Consider the following 6,947-nt stretch of genomic DNA (forward strand, 5'->3'; position numbering starts at 1 on the left):
GTTTGCATGGTTTGTTTGCACAGGTCCTCTCAGCTGCGCCTGTTGCTAACTTCGTAACAGATCCCTCTCTCATTCCAAGTGTGCTTTCCTCCACTTGGATTTTTTTTTTTTTTTTTTTTGGTTTTTCGAGACAGGGTTTCTCTGTGTAGCTTTGAGCCTTTCCTGGGACTCACTTGGTAGCCCAGGCTGGCCTCGAACTCCCAGAGATCCGCCTGCCTCTGCCTCCCGAGTGCTGGGATTAAAGGCGTGCGCCACCACCGCCTGGCTTTCCACTTGGATTTTAATTCACTGGTGGGGCCAATTTTTTTTTTTTTTTTTTTTTTTTGGCAAGAAAAAAAAAATCTACTGCAAAATCCAGGTTCAAAACTTAGCAGTTCAAGGAAAAGAGAACAAAGCATCGAATTCTCGGTAGCTCTGGTAACATTCCAAGGACGACTCGTATTAGTTAGGCCTGTGTCATTAGTCCAGCTTGAACCAATCACCATGGTCAAAGACAAAGAACTCTGCTTCATCAGAATGGGATCATGTTCCTGATGTTAGAGCCCTTCAGAAACATGAGAAATGGATGTACAAAACTCAGTTACTAGGTGGCAGCGGAAGCCAAGGGTGCTGAAAAGAGAGAGAAAACCTTAGATACCCACAATATCAATGAGCAAAGACTCAGAATAATGGAGTCAGATCTCCAGAGTGGCACTTATGAGTAGTCCACCCCTGTTGGCAGGTCCTGGTGGTGTCCTGATCAGTTATAGAATGGAAACACCAGTCAAAATAGTTGCACTTATAATCATCATAGTAATATTGGCTTAAGTTCTAAGCCCTTCAATATTTTGTTTAATTTTATCTTGTTTTGTCTTGTTTTCTAATGTAGGGGGAATCAAACCTGGAGGTCCTCAGATATTAGACAGGGTTCTGCTACTGAGCTACATCACAATTGCATATGAACTTACTTGTCCTCACAGCAAGCTCAGCAGATGGACACTACTATTATCCCCAGCTACAAGAGGAAGACACTGGTTCTGGAGAGATTAACAGCACTTGTTTCTCTTGCAAACACCCTGACTGAGTTCAGTTCCCAGCACACACAAAGGGGCTCACAATCTGCTTTCACTCCCGCTCCACTGGATTCTCTTCCGGCTTCCACAGGCACCTGTACTCAAGTACATACAACCACACCCAAACACATTCACATACACTTAATCAAAAAGAAAATAATCTAAAAATAAACTGCATAAGAAAAGTCTACCACTTAGACCTTAAAACATAGCCACACAAGCATTTCTAAAGAGTATGAGTTACTGCTCATATACGTGCCCAGTAAGCAACGTGCATCACCAAATACCCCTCTATAAATGTATGGATTATGCTTGCTGTGAGGAGAACCAAGCTTAAATGAGTCCATTTATAAGCTATCTGGTGCTGGGCCAAACTTTGGAGACAGTACCTAGATGAGTCCTGGCCGTGTTTGCGGTGAGGGGCAGGTTCTAAAGGAGCACAAAAGACGCTGTGAGAGTGGTGGAGTTTGGAATCTCTTTCACGGTGTTAGTTACCTAACGGAATGTGTTTGACAAAACTCCTGGAAATATGTTGGATTTAATGTATTGGATTTAATGTATGCAAATTGTAGCTTAATAAAAATGGGGAAAAGCCTCAGAGACTGATCTTTCTTGGCCACGAACACGTTAGTATCTATTCTCTCGAAAACTGGTGTTTTGATGCATTTATCCTGTTGGGAGAATGCCTGTGGCTTTTTTGCTTTCTTTTCCCGTGATGAAAGCCATCAACTTTGAAATCCAGCTTTTCTAGGTCAGGGAGTGGCTCAGCTCACAGGGAGCACAACCTGCAGGCAAGTCAATTGAGCTTCCTTAGACTTACCCTTGCTGTTCTTTCTGGCTGCAACCTGGGGCTGATGGTGTTCTATCACCGGGCACTTGACTGAAAGAATTCTGCTCCTGAGTCGTGTTGCCGATTTGCCAGCACATCTATGAACAATCTACAATCAAAATTCCACCATCAATGAGAGGTGCAGCTGACTCTGGACTTTTTTGCCCTCATATTGGTTTCTTGGACTTCCTTTTTCTGCACTGTATTATGACAGAGTTTTTCATGTGCAGTGGCTTGTATGACAACCAGACTCTTACTGGATTTGGCCAAGGCACAAAGCAGCAGGCAAGTAGGTAGCAAGAAGAAAATTCAGGCCCTATCCTTCTACTAGGTTCAGATGGTTTCGGGGCAAAGGCTGTGCATCCACCTTGCTTTGGCTCTTTGGAAAGAGAAAGACCTGCCGAGAGTCTTTGGTACCACAGTCTTTCTGTTTCTCTCTGCCTCTCTCCTTCTTACTCTTGCTCTCTCTCTTTCAGACTGGACAGCAACTTCTTCTTGTTGCTTATATGGGTTGCCATGTTGAACCTCCATTCCTCTATCATCTAGGCAAAACAATTCCTAGTGTTAGATTCCTTCCTTTTCAGACACTTGAAGCCTTTTTATATTTTCCTGCTTAGAAACAGGCAGACTTATCTTTTCTGAGGTTCTCACTGGCCTTGGTTTAAAAACTGTGGCTATGACTCTTCTCTCACATGTATCATGAGTTCACTGTGAGGTCTTGGCCAAGTTCATAAACAGCACCAATGCCTTCATTGTAAAGCTGGGCTGAGTGATGAGGGCTGAGAGCCTCTGTGGTGATGGAGCCTTTCCCAAGACCTGCTTTACTTGTTTTGATCTTCAGTCTTAGTAACATATTCCTCCAGCAGTGTCTGCTTATGTGATTTCTGGTGATTAAATGATCTGGACTGAATCCAGGCTGTGGTAATTGAATGGCCTGGCTGGAGAAGGCCTGGCATCCTCATCATCCCACTCTGGACCAGGCAGCCAGCATCCATAGTACATATCTTTAGGTTTGCCCTGTCCTGAAGTCATAGGCCCCACACTTGGAGGAGTAGGGCCTCCTCTACTCACACACAAGGAAGCACACAGCCAGCAGAGCCAGCCAACTTTACAGTTTGGAAATGAGGACCTCACCTGTCTGTGTTTGCTATGATTTCAGCCTCTAGCAGATACTACTGTGACTACAAGATACCAAACTTCCCCTTTCCCTGAATCATTATTTCTCTTTGTATAGAGAGGATTCCTTGAGATTCTAGTGGTTAAAGCCCTCGTTTGGGCTGTTTTTAGAGCTCATTGTGACTGTTGGCCTCCGCCACTGCTCATGGTAGTAATGCCTGTCCCTTCATACTCTGCTCTACACTCCTCGTCAAGAGCACTCACTGGGCTTCTTGTTTAATCACCTCCACAGCAGAACAGCTGCACCTCCTTGTGTAACTAGGAAATCACTATGGTGAGTTGTGAAAAATAACAAGGAGAATTATTTACTTTGGCTTAAGGTTACAAAGGGGAAAAAGAGACCAGGGATAGTATATTCCAAAAGGCCTGCCCCTAGTGGCCTATTCCTTTCATCTAAGCCCTACCTCAAAGTTTTCACAGCCTTTCAAAATGGTACCAGCAGCCTGGGACATGGCTCTCAACACATGGGCCTGTGGAGGACATTTCTTACTTAGTCCATAAAACCCATCTTAGACACTTTTACTGGAACTTGATTTTAGACATCCTGTCACTGTACAAATACTTGTCACCTCTCAAAGAAAATTTCTTTGACCAGTCCTTCAACCTGCTGAAGCCATGGCCTCCCCTCCATCAAGGTTCTGAAACACCCTAGACAGCAAGGCATTGACTCTTCAGATTCCAGATGGCCTCTCTAAGCCAAGCTTGATGCTCTGTCTTGTCTTTAGGCAAGGAAGAGAGAAGCACTGTGATTAGCTGGGCACTACAGGATTAGGTCTCCAAGAGGCTGGGCTCCAAATAGACTAATGTTTGTTTTTGTCCTGAAGGGATTGACTGTTCTGAAATCATTTGTTCTGAGCTTAATGATGTTTCTAAGCCTAAACTCCTGAGGCATAGAGGCCTCTGAAATAAAGGGTTTATCGCTATCCAGAATAAGAAACAGGGCTAGGCAACAGCTAAAAAATATTAGCTGAACCAGAGCTAAGAGTGCTTTCATAAGCTTTGGGGAAAACATGTGCTGAGCTTGTTCGAGTTATGGATAAGAGGGTTGGCTGGATGAGGGTCATGGAAAAAGTTTGGGATGGAAGGCAGGACTAAGGAGTACTTGTTGTTTCTGGGTTGGTTGAGGATAACACCTAGACACTTCATGCATAAACATCACCCCCTGACCAGTAGGACTTACAGTTTTTACTTACAATTAGCAAACACTTGAAAGTAAAACAATCGTCCATTCTTTTTATCTGTAGCTTGTCGCTGATTAAACTCCCATCATCTTGACTCCTTTCTATCCTCTGATATTTGGTTAATTAAATTTAAGATGCCATGTTTTTTGTTTTTCTGTTAATTATGTAGAGGCTTCTGTCACAAATTTTGCCACTAAGCATTTATTTTGAAATAATTACAGATTTATTTAGGTCTATAAAACTATATAAAGAAAACCCTGTAATATCTTTCATATAATTTCTCCATTAGTTTCATCTTTCAAATTACAATTTAATATTGCAAACAGAGTACTATATAGATATAGTCATGGTAAAGAGCACTTCCAGGCCCCAAAATCTACCCTGTATCTTTATCTTATTGTACCCACTTACTTTTCATTCCGACCATCTCCTGCACCTCAGGTGACCACTAATCTGTCCTCCATTTCTACAAAATTAGTATTTGAAGAATGCTATTTAAATAGACTCACACAACATGTACTGTTTTGTGAGGACTTCTCATCACTCAGTGTGACTCTCTCAGGAGCTGTCCACATACTGTGTATAAAAACCTAATTTATTGTGATCACTGAGCGTTGTAATGTTCAAGGGTCTGGACAAATCACAGCTTGTTTCCATTTACCCATTAAAGGACATCTGGGCAATTCTAAGTGGGGTGTTAGGAATAGAGTTGCTGTAAACTTTCATGCATCGGCTTTTACATGAATACAAGGCTTTATTTCTCTGTGATAAATGCCCACCAATATAATTGCTATGTCATATGCCATTTGCATACATTAGATTTTTGTTTTAAAAGAAATTGCCAAAATGATTTCCTGAGTGATGTAACACTCCAAACTCCCCCCAACAGTGTGTGAGGACTCCGGTTTCTCTTTGTCCTCACTATTTAGTACTAATACTATAATTAAATTCTTCATTCTCTGTCATGTCGTTTCTTCCCCTCCGTGTTACTTTCCCTTTGAGGGTATTGCACGTATTTTTCCACATTCTATCTTTAAAAACAGCATTGTGTCTTATAGTTTAATATACACCCAGCTTAGATAATTGTATAAGATGTGTGATTTAGGTAGAGGGCCGTTGTATTTGTTTGCTCAGCCTGTGGGTCCCTATGCTCCAATGTGGTTTGTTCATAAAGCTGAACTGTCCTATTGATTTGCATTTGCACCTGCAGGAGGAGAAAGCTGGCAATACTTACATGAGTCTGTCTCTGGAATTTCTGTTTGTGTTCCCATTGATCTGTTTCTATCTCTCCACCAATACCTCGTAGTATTGATTACTATGGCTATATAGTGAGTCTTGAAATAGGGCAGAGTGATTACTTCCACTTAGTCCTCTTTCCCATAACCGTTTTTTTCTACTTTAATTTCATTGTCTTTTTGTATAGCAAAAACAAAACAAAACAAAACAAAAACAAACAAACAAACAAAAAAAACCAAATAAACCAAACTGTGTCTATGTAAAAAATTAACTCTCTTGGATGTTTTGAGTTATCTTAAACAAATATACTCATTTATAGAGAATGGATCTTTTTATCATCAGGCAATATAGACTGCTTGGGGTGTTTCTTACAAATGTAAAAATACATTTTCCTTGATAGTTATAAGGCTATTCAAAGCATCTGTTTTGTATTGGGTAAGTTCTGATTGTGCTTTCCAGGAATTGGCTCGTTTAGTGTAAGATGTCAAATTGGTATATAAAAGAAAGCTGCTCCTAAGTCCCCTTCATTGGTGTGTCCGTATCTGCAGCGTTGAGCTCTGATTCAGGGTCATTTTATCTATTCCCTGTGTTCTTGTCAGTCTTTCTGGAATATTCACAGTTTTGTGATATTTCTAGCTATTGTTTGTTTATGAATTTTCTCTACTGTTGTCTGGTTTTAATTCCACAAATTTCCATTCTTTGTTGCCTTTTATTCTACTCCTCTTAGAATTATTTTGCTTTTCTTTTTCTGACTTCCTGAGGTAACACCATTGGTTTGAGTCTTTTTCTGTGTCCTGCCATCTGTTCTGGCACTCCTTTCTGATCTTCCTTTCAGCTCTGCTTTAGCTGCTGCCCTCGAAATTTTGACTTACTGTGTTTTCATTCAGTTAAATGCACTTATGGTTCATATATGTTTTCTGGTACTTGAAAATGGGTATGAATTCTGCTGTGGCTGGTGGGATGTCCATCAGTGCTGATTAGACCCTGTGAGTGGATAGTACAGTCACATCCTTCTGTATCCTTCCTTACTGTCTGTCCAGTCAGTACTGAGGTCTCCAAGTGTACCTGTGACTGGCGTGCATGCTTCTTGGTTTTAATTCCATCAGTTTTTGCATCATGCAGTCTGCAGTTGTGCTATTTAGTGGCTTCACTTTTAGGATAGCTACTTCTTCTAAAGGTTGACCCTTTATTATGTAAACATTCCTTTTTGTCTTTTGTAGTTTTCTTTGGTCCGAATCACTTTATATGGTACCATCATAGCCAGCCAGTCTTTGATTGTTTATGTGTATAGTGTAACTTCCATGGTTTTACTTTCAACTTGCTTCTGTATTATATGTGAAATGAATTTCTTATCACAGCAAGTACTTGGGCCACACGTCCCACCTTTCATTTTGTGTATTAAATAATTTATTCTTATCACTGAGCCATCTCTCTACCCATAAACAACTTATTCTTAATATAAGTAGTGATATT

The sequence above is a fragment of the Peromyscus leucopus genome, chromosome 1, assembly GCF_004664715.2.
Source record: "Peromyscus leucopus breed LL Stock chromosome 1, UCI_PerLeu_2.1, whole genome shotgun sequence".
NCBI lineage: Eukaryota > Metazoa > Chordata > Mammalia > Rodentia > Cricetidae > Peromyscus > Peromyscus leucopus.